This window comes from Chenopodium quinoa, unplaced genomic scaffold (genome assembly GCF_001683475.1).
Source record: "Chenopodium quinoa cultivar QQ74 unplaced genomic scaffold, ASM168347v1, whole genome shotgun sequence".
Lineage (NCBI taxonomy): Eukaryota > Viridiplantae > Streptophyta > Magnoliopsida > Caryophyllales > Amaranthaceae > Chenopodium > Chenopodium quinoa.
In genome coordinates this window covers 17929-34042 of record NW_018742238.1, presented here as the reverse complement: position 1 = coordinate 34042, position 16114 = coordinate 17929, and positions in this window count along the sequence as shown.

Sequence of the window (16114 nt, the reverse complement as noted above, 5' to 3'; positions counted from 1 at the left end):
CATACAGTGTATAGCCCATTTCCTATGTAGCTTAATGTCTCTTCGTGAACTATAAGGTAAGATTCATCGTCATCCTTATTACGTTCAAAAGTGTTTCTCGATCTCCGAGTTCAACTGTCAATAAGCAGATGATTTCTAAAATCCATCTGAGCACGACCATACATTTTCACAGTCTCGCTCTTCGAGCGGCCTTATAAACAACAAAGACATGTTCCCTATTGTTAATAGGGGGACATTCCCAGTCTTGTACTGTAAGTTTCTCTTACTAAGAGGATCTAATCTCTCGAGTGTTTGCGTTATGATCCCTAGTTACGGCAAACGTTAGGCATCATCAAAGAGACTAGTAATCAAACAAGAAAACTTCACAATACTCATGGTTGAGGAAATAAGTTCCGATAGCTATAATTAGAAATGTACTTATGACAATTTTGAATCTCTTAAAGTACTCTCATAGGTCGATCTGGTGCAGTTCCAAACTAGCACCTGTGCAAATGGCTTATGACTACTATGTCCTTGCAGCACAAGAAACGGTGCTATAAATCATATTATACACTAATCTCCAGTGGTCATTAATCGTCCATCAGTTAAATGACCATGATTAGGGATAATTTTCGATTTAAATATTCAATGTTCACTTAACAGGTGTTTCTTTATCCAAGACATCGTCTTGATACCCTGTTTTGAATATTTTCATAAATCGAATGGACTCATTATTTAAATCTAAGCCACAATTAAGTAGCAATGGAGTGAAAAATAATTTTTTTGTGTAAAATTAATTACTCCATAAATGAATGGTTTCAATACAGTGTCTTACATTAAAACATCAAATTTAATTAAAACACATGTACAGGGAATTTCAAAGCCAGTCTCCGACGTGCTTGATTCCCATTGCCTCATTGTGCTTGTTGTGTTTCACTTGAGGCAGAGGTTTAGTCAAAGGATCAGCCACATTATCATCCGTGCCGATCTTGCAAATTCTGATTTCACCTTCAGATTTCCATTCCCTTATCATGTGAAATCGCCTTTGGACATGTTTGACCTTCTGCTGTTCTCTTGGCTCTCTAGCTTGAGTGATAGCTTCATTGATGTCACAGTAGAGATCTATCGGACCCTTGATGGAGGGTACAACACCAAGTTCACTGACGAACTTGCGAATCCAAACAGCCTCCTTAGCGGCTTCTGAAGCAGCCAAGTATTCGACTTCAATTGTAGAATCTGCATTGGTGCTCTGCTTGGCACTCTTCTAGCTAAACGCTCTTTCATTCAAACAGAATATGTACCCTGACTGTGACTTGAAGTCGTCTCTGTCAGTCTAGATGCTAGCATCGGTGTAACCTTCAACAACCAAGTCTTTGTGGCCACCATAAACCAGGAATTTATCCTTGTTCCTTTTCAGGTACTTCAGGATATTCTTGGCCGCAGTTCAATGCGCCTCTCCTGGGTTTGATTGGTATCGGCTCGTAGCACTTAAAGCATACGATACATTTGGCCTTGTACATATCATGGCATACATGATCGACCCAATTAGCGAAGCTTATGGAATCTGATCCATTCTCTCTCGCTCAACAGGTGTATGTGGACACTGTTTCTTGCTGAGAGTTACGCCATGGGACATGGGTAAATGCCGTGCTAGTACTTTATCAATGTAAGTACTCTAGCTCAATCCAATCATCCTCTTAGATTTATCCCTATAGATCTTGATGCCCAATATGTACTGTGCCTCTCCTAAGTCCTTCATTGAAAAGCACTTTCCCAACCAGCCCTTTACGGACTCTAGTAATTTTGTGTTGTTTCCAAAGAGCAGTATGTCATCGACACGTAGGACTATGATACCTTTCCAACGTTGCTTGGATTAAAAAAACCTTCTGGTTGTGTCTTATACACAGTTTCTTCCAAAATCCCATTTAGGAAGGCGGTTTTGACATCCATCTGCCATATTACATAATCGTAATATGAAGCAATCGCTAGGATAATCCGGACAGACTTTAGCATGGCAACTAGTGAAAAAGTTTCATCACAGTCAATCCCGTGGATTTGTCTATAACCTTTTGCCACCAGTCTAGCTTTGTATACTGATAAATTTCCATCTTTGTCTGTCTTCAGTTTAAACATAAATTTGCAACCAATGGGTGTGTAACCCTCGGGCAAATTCACCAAGTCCCAGACTTGATTTTCAGACATGGAGTCCATCTCAGATTTCATGGCCTCTTGCCATTTAGCAGAGTCGGGGCTCGTCATAGCTTGTTTGTACGTCGCTGGCTCATCACCATCCATAACTAAGATGTCTTGATCATCGGTTAAGACAATACCAAGGAATCTGTCTGGTTGAGATCATTGCCGTTGCGACCTACGAAGGGTAATGGGTTGAGCATTTACATTGTCTGTTTGATTCTGACCAATCTTCAGTGCTGCTTCCAAAGCACTTAGATTGTCAGTTTTATCAGGTTAACATTGTTGCTCGTCCTCTCGAACTTCGTCGAGTTCGATTTTCCTCCCACTTGTCATTTTGGAAAGGTGTTCCTTCTCCAAAAAGACACCATCACGAGCAACAAACAATTTGTTCTCAGATTTATTGTAGAACTAATACCCTTTGGTTACTTTTGGGTATCCCACAAAGAAACACTTGTCTGATATGGGGTGAAGTTTGTCCGAAATTAATCGTTGGACATATGCTTCGCATCCCCAAATCTCTAAGAGGTTTCTTAGTCCATAATTCATATGGAGTCTTTTCAACAGCTTTTGACGGAGCTCGGTTCAGTGTTAGTGCCGCGGTTTGTAGCGCATGTCCCCAGAAAGAGATAGGAAGTTCACTAAGACCCATCATAGATTGAACCATGTCTAACAAGGTTTGATTCCTCCGTTCGGACACTTCGTTCCATTGAGGAGTTCCGGGAGGTGTCAGCTCTTAAAAAATACCATTTTCTTTCAAGTGATCGTCGATTTCATGGCTCAAATATTCGCCACCTCGATCCAATCGAAGTGCTTTAATTTTCTTACCAAGTTGATTCTCAACTTCTTTCTGAAATTCTTTGAATTTCTCAAAAGATTCAGATTTATTAGGTAGACATAGCCATATTTACTAATGTTTGTTAACGAAGTTGAATTCTTAGATGTCTTAGTTAGAGGTATCAACTCTTGTCTAATCATATGTAATAACATGTAGTTTCCATTGGACATATATTTGCAAGATAATTTTGAAACAACTATTGTCAAAGTCTTACATTCAAAATTAACTAGGTGTCCAACACCATAGATCACAATATGTTCAAAAGCATGATGAAAACTAGGATTAGTTTAATTACATGTCATAGACAAAATAATGCATGCAAGCACGACCGAAAAACCATCTTCGTCGTCTACTTGTCCTTGCACTAACACTTGATAAGCTTCTCACTTGGTCCCTGAAAAGGCAACATAAAGTGAGTCATATTTGGTATCTAGTACCTATGATAAGCTTAATTCACAAGTGTTTAAGGAAGATACCTGAGGCAGATGCTCCATTCCTCTCCTCCTCTTCCCGAAAGAGCTTGCATTCTCTCTTGTAGTGGCCTTGCCCACCACAATAGAAGCAACGCATCTTTGCCTTGACCTTCTTATACTCCCTTCTCCTTGCTCTTAAGGGCCTCTCGGTCACTCCATAGGCGGTGGCTCGGCTGAGTAGTTGCATCATCTCCATTAAGGAGCGTGTCTCCTTTCCCGCAACTATATGCACTCTGAGGAGCGTGTCTCCTAGTCATTCCAAGCACATGAGGTCGGAGGGGCATGTCGGGTCTCAATTTGGCATTGTAGACCTTTGTCCAAAGCCGACGCCTTTCCTTAGCAAGACAACCCACATTTGGTGGCTTTATCTTCATGTTTGAGAGTGAACTAGTCAAATCAAACACGAGTCTATCATAGTTGCCATTGTCACTCTTTGTGACTCTTACATTAACAATGTCCTCAAGTGCTTTGAGGAACATGTCCGGAAGGTAGGAGGAAAGGCTTTCCTTCCAATATTCAAGGATGGAATTAGCTATGAGTCGTGAAACTTTCTTGCAATTGGAAGACCATTCTTCATGAGCCTCATCGGTCATGATCCCCTTAGAAAAGAAGCTTGGAATGGGAGTATCAAGATTATACTCTAAGGAACAATTCCGGAGAATTCTCCCGAGTTCCTCCTCCCACTCCTTAAAGTTGACCAAGCTGAGGCAAAATGCCAACTTTTCGGGGAGTTCCGGGCACACATGGTTGTTGTTTGAGTTACTTGCAGACATTGTTCTACAATCGAAATAATTTGAAATGGAAAACCATTCATAAACCAATAAGTTTGAAATTTAAAAGCGATCATGCAAATTTTCAATCTTATGGAGCATTTTATCCACGCATTAATTAATTGTCCCTTTTAGGCGAGAATAAAATAATTTCGAGATCCCAAAAATAAAAAAGTGATTAAGCATGATTTAGCTAGTCTTAACACTAGATATTTTAGGGTATGCAATCCAATTGCTAATAGCTCTAAGCTACTCTCAGTTTGATAAAACGTCGCATCTAATGCATTCTTGACATTTTATCTCTTTTGCCACGACATCTAAGGACTCCTTACTAATATCGTTGAGCTTAACCAAGACAACTTGTATACCTAGTATACCTTATGTTCCTAGGGAAGTAGTGATGCCTCGCTTCGGCGTAGCCCATCACTTACGCGCATTAGTTCGGTAAGTGTTGTTCTTGGAACGGCAAATTTTAGCTCAATATTTTAAGGGACCTAGGGTTTCTATGTTGGTTAATTTAAGTGAACTTAACTAATCATCGTAACATTTGAAAATCCTAGACATGCATCTAACATTCAAATATATATAACAATAATGTATATAAGGCATAAAAATAAATCATTTGGCAACTAGCATGACCCCTTGAAATCTTCAAATCTTCAAGGGCCTTCATCTTGGCTCGTCTTAATCGAAACGCCGTCCTGAGACATCTTGGCCAAAATAAAATTACTAGCTACTACGACTAAGATTAATCTAAAGTACAAAAATACTTAACGGTACGCAGACCGTATTTAGATTTACAAAAATACATAACGGAACGTAGTCCGTATTTTCTATCCTAGTCGGGTCCCACTAGTTGCCATTTTTCTCAAAACCTGTTTTGAAAACAATCTTTCATTCACCCATTAACTATTTGTGAATGGCCCATGCACATTACGAGATACATAATTAAACACGCAAAACCAGTAACTAAATTAGGTGGTTAATCTTATTAACGCGCTTAATCAAAACTAGTCAATGTTGTTTAATCAATTATTTCTATGGTGCAAAATTGCTCACGTAATTAACTAAGCTCCCACTAAATTCCGCATCCATACTTAATCAATCCGATTAATTAAGTCGGCTTAACCCATAATTTGTCAAAATTTTGCAAAAGCCGAAAATGAGGTTTGACCTCGTTAAATAATTACATAAATATTTTAAAACCGGCAAAATTTTCACAAAATGTATAGCTCGAAATTAAGCAAAATAGCCCACACAATGCTTAGTGGGTTGCGCACCATGGCTGCTAGGCAGCCCATAGCCTGTGCTTTGGTGCGTGGTGCTAGCATGCAGCGCCCAGCGTAGCATGCCACGCTGCTAGCACCAGCAGCGCCTAGCATGCTGGTGCCTGCCAGCAAGTGGTGCGCTGGGCTGGCGCTTGCTGCCATGCTGCCCAGCAGCATCCCCACCCAGGCTAGCTCCCTAACCATTGCCGCACGCACATCAGCCCCTAGCTTCCTCGCGACACAGCATCGTACAACAGCACGCTTCTATGCTTAGCCCCTGTGCGCACAATATGCAGCCTACAAGCGGGTTGCTGGGCAGCCTGGCTAGCCTTGGTGACTCTTGAGGTTTTGCCTCGATATGCGTGCATATTTCTCGGGATTTTAATCCCGATTTACGTGCGACGTAAAATTAATCTAAATTTATTGTAGAATTAATTTAGGGAAAATATGAAATAAAATAAGTCCAACTTAATTAAATTCAATTTTAATGGTGCACAAGTCTAAATCATCCAAAATTTGCTTTTGAAATAATTTAGGTCTTACTTTATGCTTAAAGTTGAAAAGAGTTGTTAATGCAATTTAACATACTTAGGAACTTAAAATTACACATTCACATCAAACATTTACACATTAATGCAATTTATTTGCATAATTGTGAAGAAACAAGTTTGTATGAAAAAGAGCATATCAACTCAAGCACTAATTACAACTCCATAATTATGCTTAAGGATATTTAAAAAGGCAGTAGATTAGGGATGCAATAATGAATTTAATCTATCCTTGAAATGCTTGAATTAATCAAGGCTTAAAAGATTTAAAACTTTCGTTGAAAACGAAGAAACCCCTATCAAAAATGGTTGAATCTGATTCAGAATGTCGATTCCACCCAAAAAACACTATTTTTGAGCAAAATTGTGGGTTTGACAGCCAAAACGAGAAAAATACGAGTTTTAAAATTAATTAAAACGAGCATCTAATCCAATTAGAATAGAAAAACCAGAAATTAAATCCACTTTAAAACACCTTAATTAATAAATAATTACAATAATTAAAAGGAGTGTGGCTCCGATACCGCTGTAGGGTTTCGTAGTGACCCTCACTACGCGGAATGAAACCCCTCAAGACCCGCCCCCATAATTAATGCAACTAATACAAGCAAAAAATAATTAAAACACAATTAAGAGTAAGGATAAGAAATATACCCTCGACGCGTGCTTCGCTCTTACAACGAGCTCTTACTTCAACCTCGATAATGCGAGGCCTCCAACGGGATCGTACCCTCGAACCCGACCCGATCGTCCTAAGCCTCGAAGGTTAGTCGAGGCCCGGACAAAATATAAACTTGGAGTTTTACGAATTCAAGGTATACTCAACAATGGAGTTTCCTTTACAATTCCACTCAAGTGTGTTCTTTCCCAAATGTCAAAGCCTTGGTATTTATAGGGAAATGAACCCTTGGATTTCATTCCCCAACCAATGTGGGAGAATGAGTAAAATTGTTAATTTATTTAATTCTAAATTAAATAATTAATCAAGGCAATCACTATGCAACAAGTGTCAAGTGGAGAGAGAGAGTTAGGTGAGGACGAAGAGTAAAGGGGGGACCATTGCCTTGCTCCCCAAGGCTTTTTGCAAAGGATGGTCCCCACCCCACACAAAACCGGCACCAAGAGGGCTACTAGGGTAGCTTCCAGCTAGCACGCCAGCTAACATTGCCAGCATGCCCAACCAGCATGCATCAGCTCAAGACAGCACATGCGCGATGCATACTGCTGTGCTGGGCGATGCCTTCGTTGCTGCTGCTTGCTAGGCTGCCCAACCATCGCACACGCACACGCACAGTCAGGCTAGCTATTGTGTAGTGCTACTGCCTAGACCCTCCTCGCACACACTCGCATAGCCAGTATGCGTGCTGCTAGCGAGCCACGCATGCTGGGCAATGCCTCGCAACCCACACGCACAAGCATGCCATGCGTAGTGCGATGCACACGCACATTGCTACGCTGCCTAGTGCTGTGTTGTGTGCTGCGATGGTGCGATAGCCCTAGGTATGCACACGCACGGACACGCAAGTGCCTAGCACTACGATGGTGTTGTGCTTGTGCGATGGCACACACGCACGCACACACGCTAGTGCCTAGCACTGCGATGGTGCTGTGCTTGTGTGATGGGCTGTACGAAGGTGCTTCCATGCCATGCGAAGGTTGCGATAGCATCTAAGCCCCCACGCACGCATGCTGCGGTGCTGTTGTGCCATGCGAAGACACACACACACGCAAGCATGCTGCTGCGATGGGCTGCCTTGTCCGCCTAGCACACATGGAGCGCCTAAGCTTGCGATGAGCCCGCCTAGCACACATAGCTAGGCCAATGTGATGCTACGGCTATGCTCGTACTTGTTGCATGTGATTTTGCGACGCTCGGTCTCGATGCCCTAAGCTCGATATCCGACGTCTGTGTTCGTAATACTCAGACGACTCATTACATCCTTCGGATTAATTCGTCGTCTCGGATCGGTTGTTCGATTGGGTTCGACCCGAAGGGTTCACTTAAGATTAAGATGTAATATTAATTATACCCTAATATTACTGATCGGAACTGGCCTCCACCTAGGTATTCCGATCACTTGACCTTACTGAAGAATTAGCTCTGTAATAATTTTGAACCCTCTATCAGAATAATACATTTGTTGGAAGGACACCATTCCTTTCATGATGTTCCCTTGGCTCCCTGGCCTGAGCAGCTGCTCCATTGTTATCACAATTGAGGTGTGCTGGACCCTTAATGGAGGGTACAACACCAAGTTCACCAATGAACTTACGAATCCAAACTGCCTCTTTAGTTGCTTCCGAAGCTGCCAAGTATTCGGCTTCAGTTGTAGAATCTGTAGTGGTGCTTTTCTTAGCACTCTTCCAACTAAACGCTCCTCCATTTAGGAATAATATGTACCCTGACTGCGGCTTGGAGTCGTCTCTGTCAGTCTGGAAGCTCGCGTTAGTATAACCTTCAACAACCAAATCATTACTGCCACCATAGACTAGGAATTTATCCTTGTTCCTTTTCAGGTACATTAGGTCCAATGCGCCTCTCTAGGGTCTGATTGGTATCGGCTTGTAGCACTCAAGGCATACGATACATCCGGCCTAGTACATATCATGGCATACATGATCCCGATCCAATAAGGGAAGCATATGGAATCTGACTCATCCTCTCTCGCTCAACAGGTGTCTATGGACACTATTTCTTGTTGAGAGTTATGCCATGGGACATGGGTAGGAGCCCTCTCTTAGCCCCTTCTATGTTTAATCGGGCTAGTATCTTATCTATATAAGTACTTTAACTCAATCCAATCATCCTCTTAGATCTATCCCTATAGATCCTGATGCCCAATATGTATTATGCCTCTCCCAAGTCCTTCATTGAAAAGTACTTTCCAAGCCAGCCCTTTACGGACTCTAACAGTTTCGTGTTGTTTCCAATGAGTAATATGTCATCGTCATAAAAGACTAGGAATGCGATGTCACTTCTACTGACCTTCTTGTTAAAACATGACTCATCTGGATTCTTGGTAAAACCAAACTTACTAATAGCTTCATCGAACCGCAGATTCCAACTTCTGCTTGCCTGCTTTAGTCCACAAACGGACTTCTTAAGCTTGCATACCTTCCCTGCATTGCTTGGATTAACAAAACCTTCCGGTTGTGTCATATACACCGTTTCTTCCAAAATCCCATTAAGGAAGGCGGTTTTGACATCCATTTGCCATATTTCATAATCGTAATATGCAGAAAATGCTAGGATGATTCGGACAGACTTAAGCATTGCAACTAGCGAAAAGGTTTCATCATAATCAACTCTGTGAATTTTCCTATAACCTTTTGACATTAGTCTAGCTTTGTATATAGATACATTTCCATCTTTGTCTGTTTTTGACTTGAAAATCCGTTTACAACCGATATGTGTATAACCTTCGGGCAAATTAACCAAGTCCCAGACTTGATTTTTAGACATGGAGTCTATCTCGGATTTCATGGCTTCTTGCCATTTTGTAGAGTCGCGACTCCTCATAGCTTGTTTGTATGTCGCTGGGTCATCTCCATCCATAACTAGGATGTCTTGATCTTTGGTTAAGACAATACCAAGGTATCTGTCTGGTTGAGATCTTGACCGTTGCGACCTACGCAGGGTAATAGGTTAAGCATTTGCATTGTCAGTTCGACTTTGCACATTATCGGTTTGACTCTGACCAATGTCAACAGCTGCTTCTAAAGCACTTTGATTATCAGTTTTGTCATGTTGACTTTGTTGCTCTTCCTCTAGAACTTCGTTGAGTTCTATTTTTCTTTCCCACTTGTCATTTTGGAAAGGTGTTCCTTCTCCAAAAAGCACCATCACGAGCAACAAACACTTTGTTCTCGGATTTGTTGAAGAAGTAATACCCCTTGGTTTCTTTTAGGTAGCCCACAAAGAAACACTTGTCTGATTTTGGGTGAAGTTTGTCCGAATTATTCTCTTGACATATGCTTTGCAACCCCAAATCTTAAGAAAAGACAACCGTGGAGGTTTCTTTGTCCATAATTCATATGGAGTCTTTTCGACAGCTTTTGACGGAGCACGGATCAGTGTTAGTGCCGCATTTAGAAGTGCGTGTCCCTAGAAAGAGATAGGAAGTTCACTAAGACCCATCATTGATCGAACCATGTCTAACAAGGTTCGATTCCTCCATTCAGATACTCCGTTCCATTGTGGAGTTCCGGGAGGTGTTAACTCTGAAAGAATACCATTTTCTTTCAAGTGATCGTGCAATTCATGGCTCAAATACTCATCACCTCGATCCGATCGAAGTGCTTTGATTATCTTGCCAAGTTGATTTTCAACTTCACTCTGAAACTCTTTGAATTTCTCAAAAGATTCAGATTTGTTCGACAGAAGGTTGACATAACCATATCTACTATAGTCGTCGGTGAAGGTAATTAAAATATCGATAACCATGCCTTGTGGGTGTACTCATTGGTCCACATACATCCGTATGTACTAGACCTAATAAGTCACTTGCCCTTTCTCCTAACTTGGAGAATGGTTGCTTTATCACCTTGCCTAATAGACATCCTTTGCAATTTTCTAATGACTGCAAGTCGAATGAATCAAGGACACCTTCTTGAAGAAGTTTCTTGATGCGTTTGATTTTAATGTGGCCGTGACGACAATGCCACAATTAGGTTTGATTCCACTTGATGGTCTTAGCCCTTTTGGCGGTATCATCTATGTTATATACTTGTTTGTCTAAAGATAGCACATAAGGACCATTTTTTGAATATGCTTTACCATATAAAACATTATCGAAATAAAATGAACAACTATTGTTCTTAATTCGAAATTCAAAACCTTTGCCGTCCAAAGCCGAAATTGAAATAATGTTTTTGGTAACTCTAGGAACATGATAGCAATTGTCTAGTTCTAAAATAAGCCCAGAGGGAAAAGACAAACTGAGAGTTCTAACGGATACGGCAGACATCCTTGCTCTATTGCCGACCCGAAGCTCGACCTCTCCCTTCTCTGGCCTCCTATTTAGCCTTAGTCCCTGAGCATTGGAACAAAGGTGTGGGACACATCCGGTATCTAATACCCATGATGTTTTGCTAGCGAAGTTTAAGTCTATAACAAAAATGCCTGATGAAGAAGCAACGGTGTCGTTCTTCTTATCTTCCTTCCATTTGAGGCAATACTGCTTCCAATGTCCCTTCTTCTTGCAAAAGACATATTCGGAATCGGATTTAGAAGAGGCTACCTTCTTGTCCTTGCCACTCTTAGCAGCACTTGACTTAGGCGGAAAATTCTTCTTCTTTTTCCCTCTAAAGCTTCTCTTCTTACCCGAGCGCTTAAATGGCTTTCCCTTTCTCACCATGAGCATGTCATGCTTTCCCTCATCCTTGAGGGTTTGGTCGCCCTGCTTCAACGTACCATGAAGCTCGGTGAGTGTTTTCTCCATGTTGTGCATATTATAGTTCATCTTGAACTGATCATAGCCTTTTTCTAGCGAGTGGGGAATGATGTCAATTGTCATCTCGGTCGAATACCCAGCATCAAGCCTTTCCACATTCTCAAATAATCCAATCATTTTAAGAATATGCGGGCTGACTGGCTCTTCTTTCTTGAGCTTGCTCTCAAGGATCTCCCTGTAGGTTTCGAACCTTTCAGTTCAGGCCTGCTCTTGAAACATATTCTGAAGTTCAGAAATGATCTCAAAAGCCGTCCCCTTCTCAAAGAATGTCTTTTGAAGGTCCGGAGACATAGTGGCCAACATGATGCACTTGACATCCTGATTGGCACTTTGCCATCGGTTAAGGGCAGCCTAGGTGACCTCCTCATTGGGAGTTTCGGGCATTTCCTCATCAAGGACGTATTCACTAGTAGAAAAAATGACAAAGGCACCCCACCTTTGGCACCGGTTTTTGAAAACCGGTGGCGGGATTAAAAAACAAGCTTTTGGCACCGGTTCAAGCCATGCCGGTGCCAAATTATCTTTTTGGCACTGGTTCAAACCGGTGCCAATTAGAAAAGAGAAAATAAAAAAAAGGGGGAGAAAGGGATTTGGCACCGGTTCGGTTCAAACCGGTGCGAAATCTATTGTAAAATAAAAAAAAAAACCCGGATATACTCTTTCTTTCTCTTGCTTTCATTTCCTCGATCTTTCCACTTGTCTCATCTGATCTGCCTCTATTTCTCCTCCATTGAAGCGTACTCGAATTTCCCTCTTCATTCTGCTCTTCTCTTTCAATTCCCTCCCATTTTCGCATCTACTGCTCTTCCTCCCAGCTTTCCCTCTCCGTTTTCGCATCTCCCTCTCGTTTTCGCATCTCCTTCTGCACTCCATTGAAGCAGCTCGCTCTCTCTCCATTGAATTGGTTTACGCGCTTTCTCACTCCATTGAAGGAGCACCTCCATTTATCTTGTGGTTAAGAAGATTTTGGATCTAAATCTATGGCTGGTTAGTTTATTAATTAGGGTTTTTGTTGAACCTTTCATCTTCTTTCTCTAGTTGAGATCTAGAATTCCTCTCTTAATCCGTCACCTCCGACTGCTCAGCGGCGCCTCACGGCCTTAACCCACTTCTCCGGCAGTGGCGACTTCATTGCGGCAACAAACTTACGTAAGTGCTTTCAATTTTTTGATTTTTCAGTTTTCATTTTAAATTTTTAATGTTCCTAGCTTCGTACATCCTACGTTTAATTTAATAATTTTTATGTTATTCTGTTTACTTGTTTAATAATTTTTGTTTGTTAATTTGTTGAATTAGTGAATTAGTTTTTATTTTTCAATTTCAATAGTTGAATTAGTTGCTTTAGTGCTTGTTAGATTACTTGGATTATGTTGAATTGTTGAATTAGTTGCTTTACTGATTGATGAATTGTTTAATTAAGTTAATTTAATTTATTTTATATGCAATTCATGCCAAAATTTTGTATGAATTTAATAGAATTGGAAGGTAAAAATCAAAATTCTAGGGTTTATGTAATTTATGAAAAACAAAATTCTAGGGTTTATGTAATTTATGAAAAACAGAATCCAGTAAGTTTCAATTTAATGTAATTTGTTTTCGACTTGTTATTAGATTAAATTCATTTTTTTTATCTTCTTCTTGTGTATTCAGGTAAGAAGCCGCTGGTTATACAATGATAAATCAAAAATATCACCCCTCTGAGTGAATGGGCAGCGTATAATTTTCTTCACCCTAATTTAATTTCTGCTTCTGATTTTTTGAGTTCTCTTATTGCTTGATTTTTTTAGTTTTACGTGAATTTTATTACTACAATAAGATCATGTTTTGTCTGGATTATATTGTGATGAGATCATGTTGATTCCCTATTCTACGATTGTCATATGTTGCTGGCGGGCTGGATTATTGTTGTTGTTCAGATTTATTGTTGACTAAGGTGGAGGATTGTGTGTTTCTTGTTGATATATGGTTGCCAGGAACTGTGATATGTTGCTGACCAGGGGATGTATGATTGTGATATGTTGTTGTTGCTATTGATGTTGGTGTGTCTGTGATATGTGCCTGAGTTTCTTGGATTATGTCCCTTTTTAATGTCCCTTGATTAATGTTATTTGGAATATGTCCCTTAATTATGTCCATTGTTTAATGTTGCTTGGAATATGTTCCTTGATTATGTCCCTTGATTAATGTTGCTTGGAATATACTCCTTGACTATGTCCCTTTTTAACTGACCCCTACATAACAAACCAATGCGTTGAGTCCCTTGGCCGTAAATAGTTACACTAGGATAATCCATATGATGAAGGGACTCACTTTCATCGTATAGCTTCTCACTGTGATTTGCTCCGGTTTGTCCGTTGAGGTAACACAGTTTGAGAAGTTTTTGGATGAGAATAAAACCCCTAATGGATTCATGAATTATTTGCTTTATTTCGATGAAATTTGCGGTTTTTGTTGTTGTGTTTGAATAGTCATTGAATGCTAAGCTAAGAGCGTACTGTTGATTAATTGATGTTTACATTGTGTAAGCAGTAATGAATAACTCCAGGATACTGGAAGGGGGGGCCGAAGGGGGATGGGGTGTAGTTGCCTAGCATAGCCTCAATGCTTATAACCTTTTTTATTCTGTAAAATTCCTAAGATAATAGTTATATGATCTTGTGATTACTTATTTACTTGCTAATTGGCCTAGCAGAGGTAATTTTTTTATCTTGTTTATTTGGATGCTATTTTTGCATTTTTATACTAGAACTTCTACATCATGCTTTTGTGATCAAGTGTAATAACTGATAGGAGGGAAAATTAACGCCTTTGTCTCTGGCATCGGTACTGGTGGTACCATTGCTGGGACAGGAAGATTTTTAAGAGAAAAATTCTGGTATTAAGGTTTGGTTTTTCATTCTAGTCCATCATCCAGTCACCTCCCCCCCCCCCTTTTTTCCTTCTTTTATATTTATGGATGGCCTGTGGGGATCAAAGAAGAGATGGGTTTCTGCTCTTGCTAGTTAGACAACTCAGGTATTGTTTTGAACATTCATTCCATGAGGGCTGTTTAACCTCTAGAATGCATTCAATCCTAACACCGGCTTGGCATTGGATCTTCCTGAAATTGTTCTCATTCATTTTTGCACCATGTTTTAATCTCAAGACTGCTGCTACTAAAGTGCAATTCTATGGTAAACTTCATATAAAAATATCCACCTTGCTTTCTTGTAAGCCTCTTCATACTGTGTTGCAGGTTTCTTCTTCTTATTACATTGATTCGAGTAAAAACTTGCTTCAATTCACAGTAGAATAAAAAAAACCGGACAAGTGTGTATATTGTGTATAGCTCATTTCCTTTGTCACTTAATGTTTCTTCGTGAACTATAAGGTAAGATTCTTTGTCATCCTTATTATGTTTAGAAGTGTTTCTCGATCTCCGGGTTCGACTGTCAATAAGCAGATGATTTCTAAAATCCATCTGAGCATGGCCATGCATTTTACAGTCTCACTCTTCGAGCGACCTTTTAAACAACAAAACATTTTCCCTATTGTTAGTAGGGGGACAATCCCAGTCTTGTATTGTAAGTTCTTCTTACTAAGAGGACATAGACTCCCGAGTGTTCCCGTTATGATGCCCAGTTACGGCAGACGTTAGGAAACATCAAAGAGCTTAGTACTCAAACAAGAAAACTTCACAGTACTCATGGTCTGAGGAAATAAGTTCCGATAGCCATAATGAGAAATGTACTTATGACAAAATTTAATTTTCTTAAAGTACTCTCATAGGTCTTATCCAGTACAGTTCTAAACTGTACCTGTGCAAATGATTTATGACTGTCACATCCTCGCAGCACAAGAAACGGTGCTGTAAATCATACTACACACTAATCTATGGCGGTCATCAATCGTCCATCTGTTAAATGACCTCGATTAGGGATACTTTTCGATTTAATATTCAATGTTCACTTAACAGGTGTTTCTTTATCCAAGACATGGTCTTGATACCCTGTTTTGAATATTTTCGTATATCGAATAGACTCATTATTTAATTCTAAACCACAATTAAATAGTAATGGAGTGAATGATAATTTTGCACAAAAATTAATTACTCCATTAATGAATGGTTTAAGTACAGTGTCTTACATTAAATCAACCCTGTTTAATTAAAACACTTGTACAGGGATTTTCAAAGCCAATTTCCTATGTGCTTGATTCCCATTGCCTCAACGTGTTTGTTGTGTTTCACTTGAGGCAAAGGTTTAGTCAAAGGATCGGCCACATTATTTATCCGTGCCGATCTTACAAATTCTGATTTCACCTTCGGATTTCCATTCCCTTATCATGCGAAATCGCCGTTGCACGTGTTTGACTTTCTAGTGTTCTCTCGGCTTCCTGGCCTGAGCGATAGCTCCATTATTATCACAATAAAGGTCTATCAGTCCCTTGATTGAGGGTACAACACCAAGTTCACTAATGAACTTGCGAATCCAAACAACTTCCTTGGCTGCTTCCGAAGCGGCCAAGTACTCGGCTTCAGTTGTAGAGTCTGCAGTGGTGCTCTGCTTGGCACTCTTCCAGCTGAACGCTCCTCCATTCAGACAGAATACATACCC